The sequence below is a fragment of the Paramormyrops kingsleyae genome, chromosome 12 (genome assembly GCF_048594095.1).
Source record: "Paramormyrops kingsleyae isolate MSU_618 chromosome 12, PKINGS_0.4, whole genome shotgun sequence".
NCBI lineage: Eukaryota > Metazoa > Chordata > Actinopteri > Osteoglossiformes > Mormyridae > Paramormyrops > Paramormyrops kingsleyae.
This window is the reverse complement of record NC_132808.1, coordinates 32,309,561-32,321,333: the sequence shown is the minus strand read 5'-3', so window position 1 is coordinate 32,321,333 and position 11,773 is coordinate 32,309,561. Positions and strand designations below refer to the sequence as shown.

At 43.9% G+C, this 11,773-nt stretch overlaps 1 long non-coding RNA gene across 2 annotated transcripts; it reads right to left on the bottom strand.

The window, feature by feature from the left end:
* Positions 1 to 5,330: 5,330 nt before the first annotated feature.
* LOC111853944 (uncharacterized) lies at positions 5,331 to 9,987 on the bottom strand. 2 transcript variants are annotated; one of them, XR_002840564.2, is made up of 3 exons: positions 9,914 to 9,987; positions 6,847 to 6,977; positions 5,331 to 5,493 (listed from the first exon to the last, which is right to left on the bottom strand). It is a non-coding gene; the product is annotated as an uncharacterized lncRNA (long non-coding RNA). The 2 variants fall into 2 exon arrangements; XR_002840563.2 differs by lacking the exon at positions 5,331 to 5,493 and adding an exon at positions 5,742 to 5,794.
* Positions 9,988 to 11,773: the final 1,786 nt, after the last annotated feature.

The following is an 11,773-nucleotide window of genomic DNA, read 5'->3' as shown; positions in this document are numbered from 1 at the left end:
CTGTACGAGGCCGGGTTGGGAGGCGGTGGGCATCGCTCTGCCTTGGGAATGCCGAGAATCTCAGGCGGGGAGAGAACAGCAACAGCTGGGATGGGTTATGTATGGGCCCACTGTTGGCTACTTTTTTATGTGGCTGTATTTTGTGTGGACACTTCTGAAAATCTCAGTGAAGGCTGGTAGGTTTGGAAAAGGGGAGGGGGGCAGCTTTTGGGGTAGCGTTAGTCGGGGGTGTCCTCTGGTCTGCACCTCCGCTGCTGAGCAGGAAGCTCACGCTGACGTACATTTCAGCATCAACAGGGAACAGAAGTTCCCACTTCTCCTTCTCCTGCATCTCCAGGCAGCACCTGAGGCCTTGATGTTACTCTGAAAGTTCTGCTTACTCAGGATCGTGTCTTTCCTGGGAGGCACCAAAGTCTTTACCCTTTAACAGCAGTTTCTCTGTCTCTCTCACATTATGAGTCAGCTCTTCATATCCCTCTAATGTCCAAATCGATGTTTCCTCCACCAACAATAACACAGATCTGGCTCTTCTGCCCTTCTGTCTCTTTGGACACTATCACTATGCCAAATAATCCATAATTCTGCTCGCTGCTTTCATCAATCCTTTGTTTTTGAGACTTGTGCCTCCTTAACACCTTTAGAAGAATACCTATCACACCCCTAACCATGCATTACGGCATACCCTGAGTTCTCACCCCTGGCCATGACCCTGAAACACCCCCCAGAAACAGCATTCAGTTCTTCTGTCTTCCTCCTCTCAGGAGTCTGTTCATTTTCACTTCTCTCTCCCCAGTGATAGGACAATAGATTTTGTACCAGTAACAACACAGTTCAGTGCTACTTTCCACAGACAAGTTAAGATGAAGCTCTTTGCTAACTTTTCATGCAGTTCTAAGAGAGATTCTTCTATGAAAAATGTATGAGCTGCCATCTTTGTCGCGGTTCTGCCTTCCTTGCCTTATGGTGTTTGCGTATCGAAATTGCTGACTACCTCGCTGATTCTGAAGGATGCTCTCGAAACCGTCGAAATTGGTATCCATGCTCAACGGTGTCTTGTTTGTCTTTGTGTCACTAGCCATTTCTGTGAACGTGCTTTATGCAAACCCTATCTGTATTTCGTTAAGCTTTGAAGGCAACCGAGCAAAAAAATAAATACGAATAATTACTCGGTGAAAAGCAAACTCTTTCACTTGTATACTGCAGGCATTCCCCGAGCAGATGAACCTCAAATGACTTCTTGTGGGAGTTTTGTTATTTTATTTTTTTGTTTTTTTCTGTTCTGATATCCAGCTCCTAACCTCAGCCTCCAAGTTGAGCCCAAAACACCTTGAGTTTACACACATGGAGGAGTCCAAACATTTCACCTTCACACCATAAGCCTACCCCTGTAGATGTAGAACAAACATGCAAACATCCCTGGGTATACAAACATTGGAAGGCACGAGGCTTTCAGAAAGCCTACTCCGTCTGTCATCCCAGTTCCTGGCCTGACTGCACCCCCACCCTGACCACCACTGGACACATTCCCGCAGATGTGAGGATCACCGTGAGCTCATGCGAGAGGGAACCACTGCTCTATTGGCCGACTGTGTCAATACAGACGGACTTAATACGCCTGTGTGTTTAGGCGCTCGGATGGGAAGCCTTGCCGGGGTCCGGCTAGACACGGCCAAACGAGAAATGTGCAAGCGCGGGGGAAATGGGCGAGCCTCCCCAGTTTGGCACGCAGAGTCATGGGTCAGCAGTGGAGAGTTTAAAATAAACAGGCTTTCGACGTCCAAACGAACTGGCGGGCCACATGCTACAAGAGCATTCCAACTTCAGCCAAGGAGGGGGGGAAATTAAACAAAACTGTTAAAAGGAGGCCTTTTCTGATATTTGGGTCCCGCTCAAGCATCCGAAAGAAGAAGTTTGACTTCTAAAGATGGAAGTATAATCAAGAGGCTGAATCTGTGCTTGAAGGGCGAGCGGAAGGGCGCATGTAATTACTGTTCGCTCAACAGAATATTTTATACTTGCTAAAGTTCAACCGGCTTTGTAGTTGGCAGGGTTTTAAAAAATGGTACATATTTATATCTGATTCAACATTATGTATGACATTAGTGTGAGTGATTTTAGTAAAAATGTTAGGTAAGACTTTACTTAAGGCCCTGTTTTTAGTAATTTATAAACACATTCATAACAAATAATGATGCATTCATAAAGCATTATAAGCATGGCTATTAATATTTATCAGAAGGCATAACACATTATAGCCATGTTTATTATGCATTATGACTGCCTTATGAAGCTCTCATTTATAATGACTATAGATACCTTTATAATGCATTATAATGCTCGGTATAAGCATTAAGGATGCTTTGTACTGCATTATAAAGGTATCTATCAGTGCATTATAGATGAGAGCTTCATAAAGCATTCATAATGCATAATAAACATGGCTATAATGTATCATGCCTTTTGATAAATATTAATAACCATGTTTATAATGCTTTATGAATGCATTAAAATGCATTATGAATGTGTTTATAAATTGCTGGCTGTAAGTAAAATGTTCTCAATAAAAGCATTTATTATTCTATCCATCTTCTAACGGCTTACCCATGTCAGGGTCAGGGATATTTATTTGTTTGTTTACAACATTTATAATAGAATGTTCTATGTATTTTTATTGAGTTATTATAGGAACCACATACCATTGTAGAAGGAAGAGAAATTTTATTGGGGATAAGTCTGAAATGGACCTGAACCAAAACGAAAACTGAAGTGCTGTGAATCAGAGCTGGAGTGTGTCGGTAGGTACGGATGTAGGATTAGTGGAGGGAAGAGGAAGCAAAAAACAGCTATTCGTGGTGCATCTAAATGAGGGACAGGTACAATGACTGCACTCAAGCCCCTCGGGTGGCCACGCCCCCTCCCCGCCTTGCCCCGCCCCACTTCATCTAACACTTAAATTACTGATTATGTGTTACAATAACACATGGCTTTGAGAGGTACCCATACTGAGACTTCCTGGTTTACCCTGTTTCACCACGGTGAGGTGCCTAAGCTAATGTGGGTAGTTCCCCCCCACTGCCCACCCAACCCCCTTAGCAGGAAGGATGGTCATGCTCAGTCAATTTTCCACTATTTCTGCTCTGGGTAATGCTTGAAAAACACGCCATACAAGCTATAACAGGCAGCCGGCGACACTAAGTACCTGTTAAAGATTTCGCTTCAGCAACCTAAATTAAAACATCTGATTATTTATCCAGGAGGGCTGTTAGCGCCACAGCTACTGTAGCCGTAGCTATTTCTAGTGACTCGATGCATTTAGAGTCTTCCTTTGCTCCCTACAATGGGTCGGTGTTTCACTCGTCGTCCACATGGAATAAAACACACTTAACCCGGCAGTGTTTGCCGGCAACACAGACAAGCACGTTAGATTACTTTAGATTACCTTACCACTTTAACATGCATTACAGTGTTCCAGATTCAGGGACATTAAGTCACACTAATACTGCATCCACTTAATGCAAATGCTGTCAAATGAGTGATCAAAATTGGCATTTATAATGGAGCATTGGGCAAAATCACGGCCAGAAATTGCTAAATCTTGCCACAGGACCATTTCCAGTGAAAAATGTAATGAATGTGGCGCTTTATGTTATTTTAATGATGATCATTTATGTATAACTTGCCCAGACGTTTCTGGACTATTACTCTTGGGAAATCATCATAATATCCGCGTGCATAAATATACCTCTCACAAATGTAATTTCAGTAACAACCCCTTAAATGTGACCTTATGTGACAAAAGAGACCATTAAATTATGTTTGACAATTTTAAGGATATTAATAGGAGCACAGGATGAGGCCAAATTAAGCAATCATCAAACATTCCAATTACATCTTTAATTAATAGACAGCTTTAATTAAAATATTTTGCATGATTAAAAATCCAATTCAGTCTGGAATTCTAATAAACGGCACAGTGTAAAATGCAACGTTGACCTTCAAGACGAGAACACCCCTAACTTCAATTTAGTAACGATGCCATTTTAATTAATTCCATTCTTTGCTTGAGTCCCTCATCAAAATTTGCCAGACACAAATAAATGTGGAGTGTTTTTTTTCCCCGAGTCCAGGTGACCCAAACGGGGGTGGGGGGGTGGGGTGGGGGGTTCAGGCAAAAATCCTCCCCCATAATCCAATTTCCTGTATACATGTGTGGTCAGCACTGAGGTACTGCCTCAGTGACATGCAGATGAATCCTCTGTGAATTCTTTGTGAGATACTGCAACATTGTTTCAGCTCCATTTCATAGAATAAAATGAATTTTAGGGTGAGAGTAAATTCAAATGAAGGTGGACAGTAATTATTAGTGTTCCTAGTATTATGAGTAGAACATCTCAAATACAATATGAAAAATGCTGGTCTGCCATTAAAAGTATTACAGACTGCTAATGGTTATACTAATATTAGAAGCATATGTGCAGCTGTAGGTCAAACTCTGGTATGTTACATAATTTTCAAGGGTATTTAACATTTATCTTTGACTCGGATTTTCGGTCTCATGTGGGAAGCACATCAAATACAGAAAAATCAGGACTTAATGATTTCTCAGCTACTCCCTACTGCAAAGTGCTCCAGAGTTGTCCTTAAGCACCGTGACGAGCTTTATTTTTATGGACCTGTCCGCTTCCCAAAAGGTTGTCTTTCGTGCCGTGTCTAATTGCGTGGTCGATAATTAATTACGCCAGCTGATTATTTGCCCACGCCAGCCAATCGGGCGAGAGCAGCGGGCGACTCTGGCTTGATTGCTTTCAGAGGAGAGCCGGCTTCCACTTAAGAGGCTCGTCTAATAGCGCCGCATAATTTGGCAGCCGCGGCCGAATTGTCGTTCACATACAAAGAGGGTGCTAATTAGAGGATGGAACTCTGAGTTGTGAGAATGTGTCATCTGTGCTGCTTTTGGCACTTGAGATTTTCGCCTGAGATGCTCAGTAATGTGGGTTTAATTAGGATACAGGTACAAGATTTATTTCTGCTCTGTGTGTAGAGGTAGCTTCTCTCTGAAGTCTCAGAATCGAGCAAGCAGGGTTTGAAGGCCGTACGGCTCCGTTTAGCGTTTTATTAGGAGGAGGCCCCAGTATTCGTCCACATTACGGTAACCCAGAACTAATGCCGATAGTAACCATTCTGTGCGGTGAAGAGTTTGTCTGAGGGGCTTGTCATCACTAAGTGCCTGCTGGAGACTGGGATTAATTATTAACGTCAAGCTGTTTAGCTTCCAAGAGCTACCCCCCCCCCCCACCACCCGCCCCCACCCCCGCAGGATATACCTGTTGCTCCATTGTCCCTCTTCAGGGCATCGAGCCCATTAGTCGCTACCTGTGACATTCCTCAGGCAGTCAGATACACCGCAGTGGCCAGAACCCTGGAGCCAAAGGAAACCCACCGGCCCGCGGCTGGGAGAACCCCGCAAGCTGCCGGGGGTCCACTGGTCAGGATCTAGGTGGGGCAGAGAACGAGCACAAGACGTAGCCATCGGCAGCAGATGCACGTGCACTGGTGATCAGCTACCCAAACAGACTTCGGGATTTTGCCTTTCGTGACGGAAAACTCATGTTTCCCACCAAAATAAACAGGATAAATATGGACGCATCATACCTGCAACTATTGTCCGTTACCTTCTTCATCTTAAAAATATGTGCATGCATTTGAGTCTTGACATTGAAGCGATGAAATTTTGAATTAATTACCGTACATGTGTCTCGTTGTCTTCTCATCTTCACTGGTTTCCATTACTATTCTGTACCAAGTATCAAAATAGTACTAGTCACTAATTACTAATTGCTAGTGAAATAAATATCCATTTATATCAAAGGCTACTAAATATTCATTTCTATAATCACCATCAGTTAATATTAGGAATCATCTATTCCAAATAATATTTCATTTTCATATTGTATCCTCTATTCTGGCCTGTTCTCTCTGCCCAAATGATAAGTACTATGCTTTTGCGTTCATTAGCATTAATGTGAATCAGCATTATCTCATGTTTCATTGATCATCTTTCTACGCTTCCTAATGTAAATGTCACCCAAGTGTTTTCTATTTCCTTTTTTTTTTTGATTTATTAAAGGTATGAAATAGAATAATCCTCCATGAATTTTAAGTGCGCATTCGCCGCATTGGTGGAAATGTAACCAAAGCAAAGCTTCAAAAAGCCTCATTATAAAAGCATGAATTATTAAGCGCTCTGCTGTTAATGCATCGTATCAGCGTTAATGAAACCTTTAGGAAATGTTCGCGCCGCGCGATCTGAAAGGAGGACGGGATGAAGTGCCGCTGTTTAACAACATGAAAGCCCTAATTGTCCTTTGCTTTCTGTCAGACAGCCGCGCCATGAAAGTATTATGGCAGATATGTACGAGAGCGCGTCTGAATGCTAATCCGATTGTGAATTTCGTCGCTTTGTTTGGGCCTACGATTCTCCCCCCGTCGAGCTGTGAATACGCCGCTGTGTTCAAACGGTCTGACATTTCCAAAACCTCATGTCAAAATTTCTCTAATAGCTTTTTTCTGAGGTGACATGCAATTGTAACGAGAAATAGAGCTATATTAGCTGCTATAATTGTTATTACACAGTAAAAGAAAAAAAAAGTTCAGCTGAGGATATTAGCATGAAAATGTACAGCACTGTGAAGGGATTTCCAAGATAAAGTTTGTTAACACAATTTAATACAAACATCTGTATAGAAGACTGTAGCGGAAATTGTACCAATTCCCACAGTGGAAACTGCAAACACTTGAGATGAACTATTTCCTGCTACAGACAGAGTTTTAATTTGACTCACTTACATTAATTGGTCTTCCTTGATTGGAGCGCATGTTTGGTGCATTTTCGTCTGCTTCCCAGGGTGGGAAAGCCTGGGCGCATCGGTGAGCAGAAACACATGGTCCAGGAATCCTGGGAAAGATTCCCGTTTCGTCTGGAAAGAGGGAGGAACTCAGCCAAACGAAAGCCTTTGTGATAAACAAGAGCATACCTCACCAAGGTATAGCTTACAGCTGCGACCACCAATACAATGACCTATTTACTGAAGAAATTCACGCTTACATCTTTCACTAGTACATTTTTTTTTTATCTGTAAATGCAGCTCTACTGAGAGATTCACCTCAAGTTTCAGGGAGATTTCAGGGAAAGTAGAACTTAACTGCAATGTTTAGCCCGCTGGCGTGATAATGCAATATGATTCTGCAATTGAATTGTTCAGTTCAATCGCCTCAACAAGACGTGGAGGTGAGTTTTTGCACTCGTCAGCTACATGCGGGGGAAAGAAAACTCCATCAAAGGCAGAGGAGATAAGACAAACAAAATAGCAGGCAAAACTTTTTACTGTGGCTAAAATATATGGTTGGAATTTCTGCAGGTGGATGGATGGAATGAAAATGAAGAAGACATGGCTATGGCCAGAAGAGTGTGTGGAGCCAGCAACAAAACAAAAGCAGGATCCGTAAAATATCAAAAAATGACAGAGTTAGTCTATCTAGTATTGAATTCAGACCCTGAAGACATCAAATAAGCTACAGAAGTGAGGGCCTCACTGAACTTATTGGCCCAAGCGTTACCTGTTACCCAAGACCAGAGAAACACCAATGAATGTACACAAATCGCAATTACACTCCATGTGCAGAGGTCACATTAGCCAATTAGGTCTTACACCTACATCTATGATCATCCACGGTGATCACTACCATTGGAGGATATGGACACACACACACACACACACACACACACACGCACGCTCTGTAGGGTAAACATATCCTTATGGGGACCGCTCATTCACACACACATGCACACACACACGGCCTGCATTCAATTCAGCTAGCCACAGAAACACGACGCATGCGATGCGCAGACATGCTCCGCCTGCAACATTTTATGCTCTAATTACATCCACGGCCTCATCAAGCATCTGTAAATACAACACAGCATAGAGCGTTGCGAAACAAATATGAAGCAGACGAATCTTAGCAATGACAAACAGAAGGATTATTCCCGGCTTTCCTCCTGACTTACAGATATTCACCGGCATGATGTCTGCGTTAATAGCTACTAAATCTTTTTTAATGATTTAAATCACTCATGCCTCATTCATGATTGGATGGTTTAAATTCGGACAATTCCGTGCAAAGGTCTCCACGTCACAATTTCATGTCACATCCATAATGCTGTGTATTTCTAACATGTAAATTCATATGAATTCTGAGGATTTGTCTACCAGTATGAGGTAGCATGAAAAGATATACAAGTTGACTCTCTGATGCTACAGTAAGTTAAAATGCGAAACTAAAATGCTTCATGGAGGAAACTTCACCGTATACCTCTACGGTCGGAGGATCGTGAGGGTTTGGAGGGTGATGGACAACTGTTATTCTCAACCCAGGCAACGGGATGAAAGCAAGGCCCCCCAGAAGACACGGAAACTGCCGCGGCGCGCAGAATAGCAGGTATTAGCGAGGGCTGCGGACAGAATGGGCCGAGCTCTTGAGAACGAGAGGAAGCTCTCCGTCAAAGCGACCAGTGTTTGTCCACCATTTGCCCCACACAAAAGCTGACCTGAGGATGTAACTACCTCCAATATGGGCCTTTATAACCCTTCTGACTTTCAGACACTTCAAAAAGAACCAAAGAGTAATCCCCAGAAATAGCAACTAAGGGCTGTCTTAGAGGGTGGGGGGGTGAGGGGGTGAGATCCTAATGGAGCTAGAGGTGTCGAACCCAGAGCTCTCATTAAAGCAGCCAGTGCACATACCAGCCTCTCTTTGTGTGGACAAAGTGGAAAGAATCACCGCTGTGCCAGAACCCCAAATTCCGCAGGTTAAGTAAAAAAAATAAAAAATCAAGACCCATTCGCGAAAAAGCCTCCTCATCTGCTTCTGAAATCCACAAGACATGCCAGCAATCCACAATCTGCCTTTGTGCAGGACCACCGAGCTGCACTGGCAGGCGGCCATAGTCCTTTCATTCCGGCCCTCATTATCGGAGGTAATTAATGCCATTCAGGTTCAGTGAGTGCCCTCTTAGGGAGGCTGGGTTGAGGGGTGGTGGATGAGGGGTGGGGTCTGGAGTAGCCTATGAAGACAATGAAGGGCAGCCCCATTGAACGGTACCTTTGAGGTACAAACATGGTCCGGCTCAGTGTGCGCGTCTCTCCTCTTTACCCAGATTGTTCCTCTCTTTAAATTCAGTGAGATCACAATGAAGACACTGCATTTGCTAGCCAGGAACAGGATTGGGGTCGTGCTTAAAGAAAGAAGAAAAAGAAACTTTAATGGGAGCAGAAAAATGGACAGAGAGATATAACATTTTCCCAGAAACTCATCATTTCAAGATATCCATCCATCCAATATAGGACCATGGAGGGAGGTCTGGAACCTAGATCTGGCAGCATAGGTCACAAGGGGGGAGTCCACCCTGGATGAGATGGGGTTGCTGGAACATTTCCTATTCATATTGTTAGCAAGACCTATCCATAGAAATGGACATTTCAGTCATTTAGCAGACTCCTTTATCCAAGGCGACATACATCTTGGAGAGGGTGGGGTCGGCTAATCTCTGAAGCAATTGGGGGTTAAGGGTCTTGCTCAAGGGCCCCATGGTCAAATCACTCTCCTGACCCTGGGATCTGAACTAGTGACCTTCCGATCACAGTCACAGTGTTCTGAGCCACAACCCTTGGAGCAGCTGAATGTGTAAGGGTGCATCTTTATAAGCAACTTTTCAATGCTCTATAAAGCAGCGCACATTTACAAAGTTTGTTAACTGTAACCAATAGCTTATTAAAGCCTTTGATCATGAATTAGAGACTGAAGGCCCTTTCACATTGTAAACACATCAAAGGGAATGGAAAGATGCACCTACTGTTGGGGAAAGCGCCGGGTGAACGATGGTAAGGAAAGCAGAGCACCATCTTCAGTGCGTTATTCAGGGAGATGGGCGGCGGTGTGCAGATGGGGAGGGGTGCCCGGGGGCGGGGGGAGGCGGAGAAATCGAGGCTAGTCTAGTCAGGCATGTTTGGGCACCTTTTCATACCTAGCTACCTACCCTGCATTGCATATTCTTAATGACTTCATAAGCCCATATGTACAAAGCTGTTCTTACTCATATGAGGGGCTCTCACATTTATTTGTATGCTTACATGCTTGTTTATTAGTTTATAATCTTTCGATTTCCATGTTTTATTTTTATTCTATATATATATATATATATATATATGGGGGGGGTCTTGGCTATACTATACAGCTGTAATGCTTAGAAAAGTGTTTAGGGACCCCCAGGGAGTCTTCATGTTTGCTCCCTTCCTGTTCTTAACGTGCCATCTAGACGACTGGATGCCCAGTACAGGTGTGAGCTGGGAGGGAGCAGATCTGTGAGTCCCCAGGGCCTGGGCTGACAAACGCTGGCTTAGATAATGCAAGTGAAAATCTTCAGCTCCTGTGGGAACGTCGGACAGGCCTCTGTGGGAACGTCGGACAGGCCTCTGTTATCTCCGCCACTGTTTGTGTTGTTTTGAAGCAGAGCCATAGACCAAAGGTGCCCCTCCTGGGTGTAACAGACAAGCAGGAAGACGCGCGCTCACATCGCTCACATCACTCACATCGCTCACATCACTCACATTGCTCACAACTGGATGGTCGTGCTGCAGTGACTCAGATATAAACGTGCAGTTATGAGAGAGGTACAAAGTTAAACATTGGCAGGGACGACGTATATTTCGAAAACCCGTGGAACGGGAAGCATAAAAGGCCGACATGAAAGGCACATAATTTCTTCTCATTTAGGGTGTCTTTAGGGTCATCTTGCCACAGGAGGTTTTTGGTCTCAAGCTGAGGTAATAAGAGAAAATGTGAGCGAGAGCTGACAGATACTTGCCAACAGTCTGCCTCGGTCCTGCTCTTACTGAAACGCTAACGGTCCACCTCAAAATGTTCCCAACAAAAGTAAACCTCAAGCGGTCCGATCTTCTCCAGATATGCTTTAGCTGTCTGAAAATTCCAAAAAGCATGTTCGAGTAAAACAGACAATGGCTATATAATGAGACATAGACAATGTGCAAAAGTACTGGAAGTGCTTTTAATTGAAAATAAGACAATGACAATAACAACAGCAGAAACAACATCTGGAAAGTGGGACATTCTAAGTATCTGGTTACTTGGAAACAACGAGTTTCTTATCTGAAGATGGAGTGTCCCCTGAAGGCACGAGCCTAAGCTAGTCACCATTCTGTTACCCCCCCGGTTCAGTCACGGTCACCAGACAGGGGGAAACATGGCAAGGAACTGCATTAATTATAAACAGAATTGCCGGAAGAACACCAACCCCCCCCCCCCCCACAAACACTCACTCCTACGTTCACATTCTTCTGTGAATTTGCAAGGAAGCCAACATCGAGCCAAACGGTGGGTACTCACGTTTACGGGCAGAGGAAGCTGCTGTGGTCAAATCTGTGTGACCCCTGACCTTCCCTGGAAATGTCCTGATTGGTCATTTACTGCCAATCTCAGCAGTCTTGGCACCCTGTTTACACCCATTTACAGGTGGACAGTCTCAAGCTCTGTCCCATTGATTCTGAAGCCTCGTGTCTGTGTGCATTTTGAATTTACCCAGCTGTACCCCCACCCAACCAGAATCAGAATCCTTACTGGCACATGACCAGGGCTGGTGTAGATTTTTGTTGGCATGTCGGTGACATGACGCATGGAGAGAATAAATACATGACAC